Source organism: Protopterus annectens, chromosome 6.part0, assembly GCF_019279795.1.
Source record: "Protopterus annectens isolate FY-2018-M chromosome 6.part0, PAN1.0, whole genome shotgun sequence".
NCBI lineage: Eukaryota > Metazoa > Chordata > Ceratodontiformes > Protopteridae > Protopterus > Protopterus annectens.
Window position 1 is genome coordinate 439,467,613 of NC_056737.1, and position 18,941 is coordinate 439,486,553.

The following is an 18,941-nucleotide window of genomic DNA, read 5'->3' on the forward strand; positions in this document are numbered from 1 at the left end:
GAGGGATTAAAGGTAAAGAGAGGGTGGGGAGACGGATGTTAGCCTGGAGTCCAACAAGAACAAAGCCAGGGGTCATTTCCATAACTCCTTCATCTTCCTCTCTTAAAACCTAGTTGCCTCGTGATTTGAGCGTCTTTTCAGGCTTGTTGGCTGTTGGTGAAGCACCCTCCAAGAGGAAAAAACGCTGAGAGAAGAACGGAGCCACTTTTGAGATTTAAGTATTTTTCTGTTTATTTGCTAAGTTTTTCTGCATAGCTGCCTAGCTTGAGCATTTTCTGGCTTGTTAAACTTGATTTCTGTATTAGTAGCTGTATTTAGAGCACAATCTAAAGCTGTTTAGCTGAATTTCCTGTTTGTACTTAATATTAAATCGTTTTTCTTAAAACTTGCATATTTTCTGTCCTTGACCTAGCACTCTTATGTGGGGTCATTTACTGCACTAATATAACTTGATATTACTTGTGAACCTTTGCTATTTCTGAAAAAAACAAAACAAAAAAAAAATCTTGCTTTTTTCCACTTTTCTGAGATTTAAAAAAGTTCAAGTTACAGGCTTGCTGTTCTTGAACTGTTTGAAAGTTTCTGTGAGGCCATTTTGCTTGGGCTGAAGGAGGGTCTCTGTGTTCATCAGTGGCAGTGACTAACATTGAGCAGCTTCCTGCCCCCGGAGAGGTGGTTACTGACTTGAAACTGTAGTTTTATTGGCCACTAGGGTCATTTCCATAACTCCTTCATCTTCCTCTCTTAAAACCTAGTTGCTCAGGATTTGAGCGTCTTTTCAGGCTTGTTGGCTGTTGGTGAAGCACCCAAGAGGAAAAACGCTGAGAGAAGAGAAGGGAGCCACTTTTGAGACTTTTAGTATTTTTTCTCTGTTTATTTGCTAAGTTTTTCTGCATAGCTGCCTAGCTTGAGCATTTTCTGGCTTGTTAAACTTGATTTCTGTATTAGTAGCTGTATTTAGAGCACAACCAAAAGCTGTTTGCTGAATTTCCTGTTTGCACTTAATTTTAAATCGTTTTTTTCTTAAAACTTGCATATTTTTCTGTCCTTGACCTAGCACTCTTGTGTGGGGTCATTTACTACACTATTATAACTTGATATTACTTGTGAACCTCTGCTATCTCTGTAAAAACAAAAACAAAAAAAAATCTTGCTTTTTCCCACTTTTCTGAGAGTTAAAAAAGTTCAGTTACAGGCTTGCTGTTCCTGAACTGTTTGAAAGTTTCTGTGAGGCCATTTTTGCTTGGGCTGAAGGAGGGTCTCTGTGTTCATCAGTGGCAGTGACTAACATTGAGCAGCTTCCCTGCCCCCCGGAGAGGTGGTTACTGACTTGAAACTGTAGTTTTATTGGCCACTAGGGGTCTTTCCATAACTCCTTCATCTTCCTCTCTTAAAACCTAGTTGCCTCGTGATTTGAGCGTCTTTTCAGGCTTGTTGGCTGTTGGTGAAGCACCCTCCAAGAGGAAAAAACGCTGAGAGAAGAACGGAGCCACTTTTGAGATTTTAAGTATTTTTTCTCTGTTTATTTGCTAAGTTTTTTCTGCATAGCTGCCTAGCTTGAGCATTTTCTGGCTTGTTAAACTTGATTTCTGTATTAGTAGCTGTATTTAGAGCACAACCAAAAGCTGTTTGCTGAATTTCCTGTTTGCACTTAATTTTAAATCGTTTTTTTCTTAAAACTTGCATATTTTCTGTCCTTGACCTAGCACTCTTGTGTGGGGTCATTTACTGCACTGTTATAACTTGATATTACTTGTGAACCTCTGCTATCTCTGTAAAAAACAAAACAAAAAAAAATCTTGCTTTTTCCCACTTTTCTGAGAGTTAAAAAGTTCAGTTACAGGCTTGCTGTTCCTGAACTGTTTAAAAGTTTCTGTGAGGCCATCTTTGCTTGGGCCGAAGGAGGGTCTCTGTGTTCACCAGTGGCAGTGACTAACATTGAGCAGCTTCCCTGCCCCCCCCCCCCCCCGGAGAGGTGGTTACTGACTTGAAACTGTAGTTTTATTGGCCACTAGGGGTCATTTCCATAACTCCTTCATCTTCCTCTCTTAAAACCTAGTTGCCTCGTGGTTTGAGCGTCTTTTCAGGCTTGTTGGCTGTTGGTGAAGCACCCTCCAAGAGGCAAAAACGCTGAGAGAAGAACGGAGCCACTTTTGAGATTTTAAGTATTTTATCTCTGTTTATTTGCTAAGTTTTTCTGCATAGCTGCCTAGCTTGAGCATTTTCTGGCTTGTTAAACTTGATTTCTGTATTAGTAGCTGTATTTAGAGCACAACCAAAAGCTGTTTGCTGAATTTCCTGTTTGCACTTAATTTTAAATCGTGGTTTCCTTCAAACTTGCATATTTTCTGTCCTTGACCTAGCACTCTTGTGTGGGGTCATTTACTGCACTGTTATAACTTGATATTACTTGTGAACCTCTGCTATCTCTGTAAAAACAAAAACAAAAAAAAAAATCTTGCTTTTTTCCCACTTTTCTGAGAGTTAAAGTTCAGTTACAGGCTTGCTGTTCCTGAACTGTTTGAAAGTTTCTGTGAGGCCATTTTGCTTGGGCTGAAGGAGGGTCTCTGTGTTCATCAGTGGCAGTGACTAACATTGAGCAGCTTCCTGCCCCGGAGGTGGTTACTGACTTGAAACTGTAGTTGTATTGGCCACTAGGGGTCATTTCCATAACTCCTTCATTTGTCCTCAGAGGAGTGGTTTAAGGCAGTAACTTGTAGTTTATTGGCCATTTTGGGTCATTTCCTGTCTTTTCCAGCCCCCTGCTATAAAGCACGCTTTAAGCGCATTTAGCCGATTTAATGGAGTTGCTACCGTTGCACACTAGGGCAGCCGGTTAAGCAGGTTTAAACTATTCGGCTACCTAAAGTCCACTCTTCAAATTTTCCTTTAAACTTCCTTCCTCGAACTATTCTACTTATCTTATCAGCGTTTCCTTTTATTTAAAAAATCCTCTCTTCTTTACTCCAAGTAGACTTTTCTCTATCTGTTAAACGTAGCACTTGCTCCTACAGTACTTATTACCTTGATCGGCACTCTTGTCATAGATAGTACCCCAAAAAGGCAACCCATTTCTCGGTCACCCACGTCCCCGGAATCTTTTTAAAGTTTTTGTCTATTCCTTCTAGCATGTCGAGGGATCAGTTGCTAGTGTCCTCTCCTGCTCAGCTGGTGAACCTGGGAATATTGAGGCAATGTTACAATTGCCTCATGTACTGAACAACCCTCTCCTCCTCCCACAAAACACAAATACATGCGAGAGATGCAACTATACGGCCAAACTGGAGGCTGAGCTCTCTCAACATAGGACTGGCAAGACCAGTCAGGAGGAGAAGGTTACCACACACACTATAGACCCAGTCTCACATATTACCATTACAACCTCAAATCATACACATAAACACACAAAGACATACTCGGAGGCTCTGATCAAAATCTACCAAAACAGCAGAGGCCACCAAAGCAGACACCCAAACAACCACCACCTCAGAACACAACACCTGCAACACATAGACCTCACAGTCAGAGTGTCAAACAGTCACAGCCCTTAAGGCCAAACACAATGCCAGACACACTAGTCATTGGTGACTCCATAGTCAGACACACTGACGTCCCGCTCCCCAGACTGAGTAAGGAGAAGGTCACAGTAAGCTGCCTGTCGGCTGCTAGAATCCGCCACACAATGCAAGCACTCCGGTCTCCCAACCGCAGGTACAAATATGACTCACTCATTGTCCACGCTGGTGTAAGCGACCTGAGGCGTACTCCTTGGACTACATGAAAAGAGACATTGAGGAGCTCTCTGATTATGTAGCCCAGACAGGTATGACCCTGACCTTGAGCAGTATCCTACCTTCACCAAGAATGATGCCACAATACAGAGATAAGTTGATCAGCTTTAACAATTGGCTTAAACACTGATGTCATTCAAAGGGGATCCAGTGTCTGTCTGCCTGGGATGACATGCTGGACAAGCCACGCTGCTTCGCAAGGGACGGCTTGCACCTGTCACCCTGGGATTCGGATATTGGCAAAGGCTCTTGCCACCCCCATAGTGCCTTTTTAGGCAAGGCTCAAATTCTAAACCTACCACCCTAGAATACAAAAAGGAAAAAACTAAGGGTAATGCTGCTCAATGCCAGAAGTCTAAATCTCAAAATGCACGCACTCGAGGCCCTTCTCAGTATGGAGAACATCGATGTCTGTGCTGTGACAGAAACCTGGTTCAAGGCTCCTGAGAGCACCCCAGCTATCAGGTTTTACCTCATATCATGCATTCCGGCCCCAAAATCTGGACAATACCAAGAAAGGAGGGGGTATCCATATTCATCAAGGACACCCACACCTCAAGACTGGTGGCAACGCACGATGCATCGGAGACCATCCAGGTGCAATTAACCATAGGCAAGACTGCTCTGCAAATTGTAGCATGTTACAGGCCACCCTCACAAACTCAGGAACCTCACATGGCCTTCCTGAAAACACTAGAGGATAAATGTATCACCAAACACCATCATACTAGGTGACTTCAATTACCCTAATATAGACTGGGAACACTACTCAGCCCTAACACCTAGCCCAAAAGTTCCTGGAATTCATAAACTCAAATGCCATGGAACAACTAGTCACCATCCCCACAAGAGGAGATAACATACTTGATCTCATCATCACGAACATGGGAGCACAATGTTCAACACCGGAGGTGTACCCCTCACTGGTGAGATCAGACCACAAACTAATCTCGCTGGAGGTCCTCATCCCACCCCACCTGAAATAAAAAGACCACAGTAAAGAACTTCTCAAAGCCGACTTCACACTTCTAAAGACTAGTGTGGTCTCCTTTAAGGCCCCGAGCCAGGAAAACAGTACTCAAGCCGCTGAATCACTTACAAATGCCTTCTACCAGCACCTGCAGGACTGCATGGATAAGGCAATCCCAAGCAAAACAAAGACTCTTTGTACCAAAGGCAAGCGTCCAGTCTGGTGGACCCCAGCCATAAACAAACTCTACAACAAAAGGAGGAAGCTACTACAAGATAGAGCAAAATCCTTAAAAGGTAAGACACCCTTGATCACTATAAGTAAAAACTAAGAGCTCTCATAAAATCATCCAAAGCAAATTTCGAGAGAAAAATAGCTAAAGACTCAAAAGACAATCATAAGGCCTTCTTTAGCTATGTTAGAAACCTGGGAGGAAACTCCCAGATATGCTCAGAGCTAGTTCAAAATGATGTGAAGATTACTGATCCTACAGACATTGCCAACATACTGGCTGACAGGTTCAGTGCAAACTCCCCCTCCCCAAAGGAGAGATATCTATACCAAACGATTGCAGCCCCCAAACATCTCCAGCGCCCAAGTGAGAACTGCTCTCCAAAGCAAAAACACAGCATCCATGGGACCTGATGGTGTCCCGGCTGTGTGCTCCATGAACTCAATGAGGAATTAAACCCACAGCTAGGACAGCTGTTTAATCAAAGTCTTACCTCTGGATACATACCCAGGAGTGGCGCACTGCAACTGTGGTACCACTTCACAAAGGCGGTGCCTCCACCGACCCTGGAAATTACCGGCCCATTAGCTTGACAAGCCTTATCTGCAAAGCCATGGAGAGGATCATAATGGACCTCATAAATAAAGACATAGGAATTTGCAGACTTTGGATCCAACCCAGTTTGGCTTTGTCAAAGGCAGATCATGCCTTTTAAACTTGGTTGACTTTTTGAAACAGTCACCAAAGCCATTGATGAGGGAAAGGCAGTCCATACAGCCTACCTCGATCTGGCTAAGGCCTTCGATACAATACCCCATTCGGGTATCATTGAAAAACTCATCAGCTTAAATGTCAACCCATACATCACAAGATGGGTTGCAAACTGGCTGAGTGACAGAACCCACAGGGTCAGAGCTGCTGGCGCCATGTCAGACTCAAAGCCTGTCACAAGTGGTGTCCCACAGGGCTCAGTCCTGGGCCCACTCTTGTTTGGCATCTACTTTTCCGAGTACAAGCAAACACAGGAGGGTTATGGCTGACAAAGTTTGCAGATGACTGCAAACTGGGCGCCATAGTAGAAAACACATCTGACACAGATATCCTTCAGAAGGGTCTCACAGAAGCGGATAACTGGTGCCAGAGCCACGGCCTAAGTTAAATGCCAAAAATGCATAGTCATACCCTTCGGGAAAAACAAGGTTACCCTAGCTACCAAATAGGTGGCAATCCACTGAGCACAGAAGAAGTTATCAGGGACCTGGGGACCCAGGTTGATAGTAGTCTGTTATTCGACACCCATGTAGCTAAAGTAGTTAGGAAGACCTTCTACATTGCCCACCTTATCATGAAGGGATTCTCATCTAGATCAAGGGAGGTCATAGTCTCCCTTTACTCATCACTCATCAGACCAATGATTGAGAACAATGCCCCATTCGGAATGTATCTGACCCGACACTTGCAGCAGCTGGAGAGGCCACAAAAGTTCCTCACCAAAAGGATAAAGGGTCTCAAAAATCTGTCCTATGCTGCCCTACTGAAAGAACTCAAGCTCTATTCAGTCGCTTACCGCTTGCTCAGAGGTGACCTTTGCCTAACATACAAGGCCATGTCAAACCCAGATTTGATGAATATGCTTCAGCTCAAAAAATCTAGATCCATCAGAGCCACAAGGGCGGGAGACTTAAACCTTGACACGGCTATTAATAGGACGTGCTGGAGGGATAGATTCATCACCCAAAGACTCCCTATGGTGTGGAACAAAATCCCGGTACATGTGAGGCAGAGCACCTCGCTGGCCTTGTTCAAGAGAAATCTTGACCAATGGATGGGAGATCGCAGATATACCCCAGGGATTACCTCAGTCTCACTGCTCGACAGAGGCACAGCAAAATAATGGGTATAGTTCCCCATACTAAAGGGGTGGCGTAAGCCACAAAACGATGGGCTAGGCTTGTAAATGCCCTCGGGCAGATAGCCTAGTATGAACCTATGAACCTATGAACCTATTATAGTATATAATGTGAATTGTGCATGGTATTTATATTGAATGTAGTACCATTATAGTATATAATGTGAATTGTGCATGGTGTTTATAATGAATGTAGTACCATTATAGTATATAATGTGAATTGTGCATGGTATTTATAATGAATGTAGTACCATTATAGTATATAATGTGAATTGTGCATGGTGTTTATAATGAATGTAGTACCATTATAGTATATAAAGTGAATTGTGCATGGTGTTTATAATGAATGTAGTGCCATTATAGTATATAATGTGAATTGTGCATGGTATTTATAATGAATGTAGTACCATTATAGTATATAATGTGAATTTTGCCTGGTATTTATATTGAATGTAGTACCATTATAGTATATAATGTGAATTGTGCATGGTATTTATAATAAATGTAGTACCATTATAGTATATAATGTGAATTGTGCATGGTGTTTATAATGAATGTAGTACCATTATAGTATATAATGTGAATTGTGCATGGTATTTATATTGAATGCAGTACCATTATAGTATATAATGTGAATTGTGCATGGTATTTATATTGAAAGTAGTACCATTATAGTATATAATGTGAATTGTGCATGGTGTTTATAATGAATGTAGTACCATTATAGTATATAATGTGAATTGTGCATGGTATTTATACTGAATGTAGTACCATTATAGTATATAATGTGAATTGTGCATGGTATTTATACTGAATGTAGTACCATTATAGTATATAATGTGAATTGTGCATGGTATTTATAATGAATGTAGTACCATTATAGTATATAATGTGAATTGTGCATGGTATTTATAATGAATGTAGTACCATTATAGTATATAATGTGAATTGTGCATGGTGTTTATACTGAATGTAGTACCATTATAGTATATAATGTGAATTGTGCATGGTGTTTATACTGAATGTAGTACCATTATAGTATATAATGTGAATTGTGCATGGTATTTATATTGAATGTAGTACCATTATAGTATATAATGTGAATTGTGCATGGTATTTATAATGAATGTAGTACCATTATAGTATATAATGTGAATTGTGTATGGTGTTTATAATGAATGTAGTACCATTATAGTATATAATGTGAATTGTGCATGGTATTTATAATGAATGTAGTACCATTATAGTATATAATGTGAATTGTGCATGGTATTTATATTGAATGTAGTACCATTATAGTATATAATGTGAATTGTGCATGGTATTTATATTGAATGTTGTACCATTATAGTATATAATGTGAATTGTGCATGGTATTTATACTGAATGTAGTACCATTATAGTATATAATGTGAATTGTGCATGGTGTTTATATTGAATGTAGTACCATTATAGTATATAATGTGAATTGTGCATGGTATTTATACTGAATGTAGTACCATTATAGTATATAATGTGAATTGTGCATGGTATTTATATTGAATGTAGTACCATTATAGTATATAATGTGAATTGTGCATGGTAATTATACTGAATGTAGTACCATTATAATATATAATGTGAATTGTGCATGGTGTTTATACTGAATGTAGTACCATTATAGTATATAATGTGAATTGTGCATGGTGTTTATACTGAATGTAGTACCATTATAGTATATAATGTGAATTGTGCATGGTATTTATACTGAATGTAGTACCATTACAGTATATAACGTGAATTGTGCATGGTGTTTATATTGAATGTAGTACCATTATAGTATATAACGTGAATTGTGCATGGTATTTATACTGAATGTAGTACCATTATAGTATATAATGTGAATTGTGCATGGTATTTATACTGAATGTAGTACCATTATAGTATATAATGTGAATTGTGCATGGTATTTATAATGAATGTAGTACCATTATAGTATATAATGTGAATTGTGCATGGTATTTATATTGAATGTAGTACCATTATAGTATATAATGTGAATTGTGCATGGTATTTATATTGAATGTAGTACCATTATAGTATATAATGTGAATTGTGCATGGTATTTATAATGAATGTAGTACCATTATAGTATATAATGTGAATTGTGCGTGGTGTTTATATTGAATGTAGTACCATTATAGTATATAATGTGAATTGTGCATGGTATTTATACTGAATGTAGTACCATTATAGTATATAATGTGAATTGAGCATGGTATTTATATTGAATGTAGTACCATTATAGTATATAATGTGAATTGTGCATGGTATTTATAATGAATGTAGTACCATTATAGTATATAATGTGAATTGTGCATGGTATTTATACTGAATGTAGTACCATTATAGTATATAATGTGAATTGTGCATGGTGTTTATACTGAATGTAGTACCATTATAGTATATAATGTGAATTGTGCATGGTGTTTATAAAGAATGTAGTACCATTATAGTATATAATGTGAATTGTGCATGGTGTTTATATTGAATGTAGTACCATTATAGTATATAATGTGAATTGTGCATGGTATTTATACTGAATGTAGTACCATTATAGTATATAATGTGAATTGTGCATGGTGTTTATACTGAATGTAGCACCATTATAGTATATAATGTGAATTGTGCATGGTGTTTATAATGAATGTAGTACCATTATAGTATATAATGTGAATTGTGCATGGTGTTTATATTGAATGTAGTACCATTATAGTATATAATGTGAATTGTGCATGGTATTTATATTGAATGTAGTACCATTATAGTATATAATGTGAATTGTGCATGGTATTTATATCGAATGTAGTACCATTATAGTATATAATGTGAATTGTGCATGGTATTTATAATGAATGTAGTACCATTATAGTATTTAATGTGAATTGTGCATGGTGTTTATATTGAATGTAGTACCATTATAGTATATAATGTGAATTGTGCATGGTATTTATATTGAATGTAGTACCATTATAGTATATAATGTGAATTGTGCATGGTATTTATATTGAATGTAGTACCATTATAGTATATAATGTGAATTGTGCATGGTGTTTATAATGAATGTAGTACCATTATAGTATATAATGTGAATTGTGCATGGTGTTTATATTGAATGTAGTACCATTATAGTATATAATGTGAATTGTGCATGGTATTTATACTGAATGTAGTACCATTATAGTATATAATGTGAATTGTGCATGGTATTTATATTGAATGTAGTACCATTATAGTATATAATGTGAATTGTGCATGGTATTTATACTGAATGTAGTACCATTATAGTATATAATGTGAATTGTGCATGGTATTTATACTGAATGTAGTACCATTATAGTATATAATGTGAATTGTGCATGGTGTTTATACTGAATGTAGTACCATTATAGTATATAATGTGAATTGTGCATGGTATTTATACTGAATGTAGTACCATTATAGTATATAACGTGAATTTTGCATGGTGTTTATATTGAATGTAGTACCATTATAGTATATAATGTGAATTGTGCATGGTATTTATACTGAATGTAGTACCATTATAGTATATAATGTGAATTGTGCATGGTATTTATACTGAATGTAGTACCATTATAGTATATAATGTGAATTGTGCATGGTATTTATACTGAATGTAGTACCATTATAGTATATAATGTGAATTGTGCATGGTATTTATAATGAATGTAGTACCATTATAGTATATAATGTGAATTGTGCATGGTATTTATAATGAATGTAGTACCATTATAGTATATAATGTGAATTGTGCATGGTATTTATATTGAATGTAGTACCATTATAGTATATAATGTGAATTGTGCATGGTATTTATACTGAATGTAGTACCATTATAGTATATAATGTGAATTGTGCATGGTATTTATAATGAATGTAGTACCATTATAGTATATAATGTGAATTGTGCATGGTATTTATACTGAATGTAGTACCATTATAGTATATAATGTGAATTGTGCATGGTATTTATAATGAATGTAGTACCATTATAGTATATAATGTGAATTGTGCATGGTATTTATAATGAATGTAGTACCATTATAGTATATAATGTGAATTGTGCATGGTATTTATAATGAATGTAGTACCATTATAGTATATAATGTGAATTGTGCATGGTATTTATACTGAATGTAGTACCATTATAGTATATAATGTGAATTGTGTATGGTATTTATACTGAATGTAGTACCATTAAAGTATATAATGTGAATTGTGCATGGTATTTATATTGAATGTAGTACCATTATAGTATATAATGTGAATTGTGCATGGTGTTTATAATAAATGTAGTGCCATTATAGTATATAATGTGAATTGTGCATGGTATTTATAATGAATGTAGTACCATTATAGTATATAATGTGAATTGTGCATTGTATTTATACTGAATGTAGTACCATTATAGTATATAATGTGAATTGTGCATGGTGTTTATAATGAATGTAGTGCCATTATAGTATATAATGTGAATTGTGCATGGTATTTATAATGAATGTAGTACCATTATAGTATATAATGTGAATTTTGCATGGCATTTATATTGAATGTAGTACCATTATAGTATATAATGTGAATTGTGCATGGTATTTATAATGAATGTAGTACCATTATAGTATATAATGTGAATTGTGCATGGTGTTTATATTGAATGTAGTACCATTATAGTATATAATGTGAATTGTGCATGGTATTTATACTGAATGTAGTACCATTATAGTATATAATGTGAATTGTGCATGGTATTTATATTGAATGTAGTACCATTATAGTATATAATGTGAATTGTGCATGGTATTTATACTGAATGTAGTACCATTATAGTATATAATGTGAATTGTGCATGGTGTTTATACTGAATGTAGTACCATTATAGTATATAATGTGAATTGTGCATGGTATTTATACTGAATGTAGTACCATTATAGTATATAATGTGAATTGTGCATGGTATTTATAATGAATGTAGTACCATTATAGTATATAATGTGAATTGTGCATGGTGTTTATAATAAATGTAGTGCCATTATAGTATATAATGTGAATTGTGCATGGTATTTATAATGAATGTAGTACCATTATAGTATATAATGTGAATTGTGCATTGTATTTATACTGAATGTAGTACCATTATAGTATATAATGTGAATTGTGCATGGTGTTTATAATGAATGTAGTGCCATTATAGTATATAATGTGAATTGTGCATGGTATTTATAATGAATGTAGTACCATTATAGTATATAATGTGAATTTTGCATGGCATTTATATTGAATGTAGTACCATTATAGTATATAATGTGAATTGTGCATGGTATTTATAATGAATGTAGTACCATTATAGTATATAATGTGAATTGTGCATGGTGTTTATAATGAATGTAGTACCATTATAGTATATAATGTGAATTGTGCATGGTATTTATATTGAATGCAGTACCATTATAGTATATAATGTGAATTGTGCATGGTATTTATATTGAATGTAGTACCATTATAGTATATAATGTGAAATGTGCATGGTGTTTATATTGAATGTAGTACCATTATAGTATATAATGTGAATTGTGCATGGTATTTATACTGAATGTAGTACCATTATAGTATATAATGTGAATTGGGCATGGTATTTATATTGAATGTAGTACCATTATAGTATATAATGTGAATTGTGCATGGTGTTTATAATGAATGTAGTACCATTATAGTATATAATGTGAATTGTGCATGGTATTTATACTGAATGTAGTACCATTATAGTATATAATGTGAATTGTGCATGGTATTTATACTGAATGTAGTACCATTATAGTATATAATGTGAATTGTGCATGGTATTTATATTGAATGTAGTACCATTATAGTATATAATGTGAATTGTGCATGGTGTTTATAATGAATGTAGTACCATTATAGAATATAATGTGAATTGTGCATGGTGTTTATAATGAATGTAGTACCATTATAGTATATAATGTGAATTGTGCATGGTATTTATAATGAATGTAGTACCATTATAGTATATAATGTGAATTGTGTATGGTGTTTATACTGAATGTAGTACCATTATAGTATATAATGTGAATTGTGCATGGTATTTATAATGAATGTAGTACCGTTGTAGTATATAATGTGAATTGCGCATGGTATTTATATTGAATGTAGTACCATTATAGCATATAATGTGAATTGTGCATGGTATTTATATTGAATGTAGTACCATTATAGTATATAATGTGAATTGTGCATGGTATTTATACTGAATGTAGTACCATTATAGTATATAATGTGAATTGTGCATGGTGTTTATACTGAATGTAGTACCATTATAGTATATAATGTGAATTGTGCATGGTGTTTATACTGAATGTAGTACCATTATAGTATATAATGTGAATTGTGCATGGTATTTATATTGAATGTAGTACCATTATAGTATATAATGTGAATTGTGCATGGTATTTATACTGAATGTAGTACCATTATAGTATATAATGTGAATTGTGCATGGTGTTTATACTGAATGTAGTAGCATTAAAGTATATAATGTGAATTGTGCATGGTATTTATACTGAATGTAGTACCATTATAGTATATAATGTGAATTGTGCATGGTGTTTATATTGAATGTAGTACCATTATAGTATATAATGTGAATTGTGCATGGTATTTATATTGAATGTAGTACCATTATAGTATATAATGTGAATTGTGCATGGTATTTATATTGAATGTAGTACCATTATAGTATATAATGTGAATTGTGCATGGTATTTATAATGAATGTAGTACCATTATAGTATATAATGTGAATTGTGCGTGGTGTTTATATTGAATGTAGTACCATTATAGTATATAATGTGAATTGTGCATGGTATTTATACTGAATGTAGTACCATTATAGTATATAATGTGAATTGTGCATGGTATTTATATTGAATGTAGTACCATTATAGTATATAATGTGAATTGTGCATGGTATTTATAATGAATGTAGTACCATTATAGTATATAATGTGAATTGTGCATGGTATTTATACTGAATGTAGTACCATTATAGTATATAATGTGAATTGTGCATGGTATTTATACTGAATGTAGTACCATTATAGTATATAATGTGAATTGTGCATGGTGTTTATACTGAATGTAGTACCATTATAGTATATAATGTGAATTGTGCATGGTGTTTATATTGAATGTAGTACCATTATAGTATATAATGTGAATTGTGCATGGTATTTATACTGAATGTAGTACCATTATAGTATATAATGTGAATTGTGCATGGTGTTTATACTGAATGTAGTACCATTATAGTATATAATGTGAATTGTGCATGGTGTTTATAATGAATGTAGTACCATTATAGTATATAATGTGAATTGTGCATGGTGTTTATATTGAATGTAGTACCATTATAGTATATAATGTGAATTGTGCATGGTATTTATACTGAATGTAGTACCATTATAGTATATAATGTGAATTGTGCATGGTATTTATACTGAATGTAGTACCATTATAGTATATAATGTGAATTGTGCATGGTATTTATAATGAATGTAGTACCATTATAGTATATAATGTGAATTGTGCATGGTATTTATATTGAATGTAGTACCATTATAGTATATAATGTGAATTGTGCATGGTGTTTATAATGAATGTAGTACCATTATAGTATATAATGTGAATTGTGCATGGTATTTATAATGAATGTAGTACCATTATAGTATATAATGTGAATTGTGCATGGTATTTATAATGAATGTAGTACCATTATAGTATATAATGTGAATTGTGCATGGTGTTTATAATGAATGTAGTACCATTATAGTATATAATGTGAATTGTGCATGGTATTTATAATGAATGTAGTACCATTATAGTATATAATGTGAATTGTGCATGGTATTTATATTGAATGTAGTACCATTATAGTATATAATGTGAATTGTGCATGGTATTTATAATGAATGTAGTACCATTATAGTATATAATGTGAATTGTGCATGGTGTTTATATTGAATGTAGTACCATTATAGTATATAATGTGAATTGTGCATGGTATTTATACTGAATGTAGTACCATTATAGTATATAATGTGAATTGTGCATGGTATTTATATTGAATGTAGTACCATTATAGTATATAATGTGAATTGTGCATGGTGTTTATATTGAATGTAGTACCATTATAGTATATAATGTGAATTGTGCATGGTATTTATACTGAATGTAGTACCATTATAGTATATAATGTGAATTGTGCATGGTATTTATATTGAATGTAGTACCATTATAGTATATAATGTGAATTGTGCATGGTGTTTATATTGAATGTAGTACCATTATAGTATATAATGTGAATTGTGCATGGTATTTATACTGAATGTAGTACCATTATAGTATATAATGTGAATTGTGCATGGTATTTATACTGAATGTAGTACCATTATAGTATATAATGTGAATTGTGCATGGTATTTATACTGAATGTAGTACCATTATAGTATATAATGTGAATTGTGCATGGTATTTATAATGAATGTAGTACCATTATAGTATATAATGTGAATTGTGCATGGTGTTTATACTGAATGTAGTACCATTATAGTATATAATGTGAATTGTGCATGGTATTTATATTGAATGTAGTACCATTACAGTATATCATGTGAATTGTGCATGGTGTTTATAATGAATGTAGTACCATTATAGAATATAATGTGAATTGTGCATGGTGTTTATAATGAATGTAGTACCATTATAGTATATAATGTGAATTGTGCATGGTATTTATAATGAATGTAGTACCATTATAGTATATAATGTGAATTGTGCATGGTGTTTATAATGAATGTAGTACCATTATAGTATATAATGTGAATTGTGCATGGTATTTATACTGAATGTAGTACCATTATAGTATATAATGTGAATTGTGCATGGTATTTATATTGAATGTAGTACCATTATAGTATATAATGTGAATTGTGCATGGTATTTATATTGAATGTAGTACCATTATAGTATATAATGTGAATTGTGCATGGTATTTATACTGAATGTAGTACCATTATAGTATATAATGTGAATTGTGCATGGTATTTATACTGAATGTAGTACCATTATAGTATATAATGTGAATTGTGCATGGTGTTTATATTGAATGTAGTACCATTATAGTATATAATGTGAATTGTGCATGGTATTTATATTGAATGTAGTACCATTATAGTATATAATGTGAATTGTGCATGGTATTTATATTGAATGTAGTACCATTATAGTATATAATGTGAATTGTGCATGGTATTTATACTGAATGTAGTACCATTATAGTATATAATGTGAATTGTGCATGGTATTTATATTGAATGTAGTACCATTATAGTATATAATGTGAATTGTGCATGGTGTTTATATTGAATGTAGTACCATTATAGTATATAATGTGAATTGTGCATGGTATTTATATTGAATGTAGTACCATTATAGTATATAATGTGAATTGTGCATGGTATTTATATTGAATGTAGTACCATTATAGTATATAATGTGAATTGTGCATGGTATTTATACTGAATGTAGTACCATTATAGTATATAATGTGAATTGTGCATGGTGTTTATACTGAATGTAGTACCATTATAGTATATAATGTGAATTGTGCATGGTATTTATACTGAATGTAGTACCATTATAGTATATAATGTGAATTGTGCATGGTATTTATACTGAATGTAGTACCATTATAGTATATAATGTGAATTGTGCATGGTATTTATACTGAATGTAGTACCATTATAGTATATAATGTGAATTGTGCATGGTGTTTATATTGAATGTAGTACCATTATAGTATATAATGTGAATTGTGCATGGTATTTATATTGAATGTAGTACCATTATAGTATATAATGTGAATTGTGCATGGTATTTATATTGAATGTAGTACCATTATAGTATATAATGTGAATTGTGCATGGTATTTATAATGAATGTAGTACCATTATAGTATATAATGTGAATTGTGCATGGTGTTTATATTGAATGTAGTACCATTATAGTATATAATGTGAATTGTGCATGGTATTTATACTGAATGTAGTACCATTATAGTATATAATGTGAATTGTGCATGGTATTTATATTGAATGTAGTACCATTATAGTATATAATGTGAATTGTGCATGGTATTTATACTGAATGTAGTACCATTATAGTATATAATGTGAATTGTGCATGGTGTTTATACTGAATGTAGTACCATTATAGTATATAATGTGAATTGTGCATGGTATTTATACTGAATGTAGTACCATTATAGTATATAATGTGAATTGTGCATGGTATTTATACTGAATGTAGTACCATTATAGTATATAATGTGAATTGTGCATGGTATTTATACTGAATGTAGTACCATTATAGTATATAATGTGAATTGTGCATGGTATTTATACTGAATGTAGTACCATTATAGTATATAATGTGAATTGTGCATGGTGTTTATAATGAATGTAGTACCATTATAGTATATAATGTGAATTGTGCATGGTATTTATATTGAATGTAGTACCATTATAGTATATAATGTGAATTGTGCATGGTATTTATACTGAATGTAGTACCATTATAGTATATAATGTGAATTGTGCATGGTATTTATACTGAATGTAGTACCATTATAGTATATAATGTGAATTGTGCATGGTATTTATATTGAATGTAGTACCATTATAGTATATAATGTGAATTGTGCATGGTATTTATATTGAATGTAGTACCATTATAGTATATAATGTGAATTGTGCATGGTATTTATACTGAATGTAGTACCATTATAGTATATAATGTGAATTGTGCATGGTGTTTATATTGAATGTAGTACCATTATAGTATATAATGTGAATTGTGCATGGTATTTATACTGAATGTAGTACCATTATAGTATATAATGTGAATTGTGCATGGTATTTATATTGAATGTAGTACCATTATAGTATATAATGTGAATTGTGCATGGTATTTATACTGAATGTAGTACCATTATAGTATATAATGTGAATTGTGCATGGTATTTATACTGAATGTAGTACCATTATAGTATATAATGTGAATTGTGCATGGTGTTTATACTGAATGTAGTACCATTATAGTATATAATGTGAATTGTGCATGGTATTTATACTGAATGTAGTACCATTATAGTATATAATGTGAATTGTGCATGGTGTTTATACTGAATGTAGTACCATTATAGTATATAATGTGAATTGTGCATGGTGTTTATACTGAATGTAGTACCATTATAGTATATAATGTGAATTGTGCATGGTATTTATACTGAATGTAGTACCATTATAGTATATAATGTGAATTGTGCATGGTGTTTATACTGAATGTAGTACCATTATAGTATATAATGTGAATTGTGCATGGTGTTTATACTGAATGTAGTACCATTATAGTATATAATGTGAATTGTGCATGGTATTTATATTGAATGTAGTACCATTATAGTATATAATGTGAATTGTGCATGGTATTTATATTGAATGTAGTACCATTATAGTATATAATGTGAATTGTGCATGGTATTTATATTGAATGTAGTACCATTATAGTATATAATGTGAATTGTGCATGGTATTTATAATGAATGTAGTACCATTATAGTATATAATGTGAATTGTGCATGGTGTTTATATTGAATGTAGTACCATTATAGTATATAATGTGAATTGTGCATGGTATTTATACTGAATGTAGTACCATTATAGTATATAATGTGAATTGTGCATGGTATTTATATTGAATGTAGTACCATTATAGTATATAATGTGAATTGTGCATGGTATTTATATTGAATGTAGTACCATTATAGTATATAATGTGAATTGTGCATGGTATTTATACTGAATGTAGTACCATTATAGTATATAATGTGAATTGTGCATGGTATTT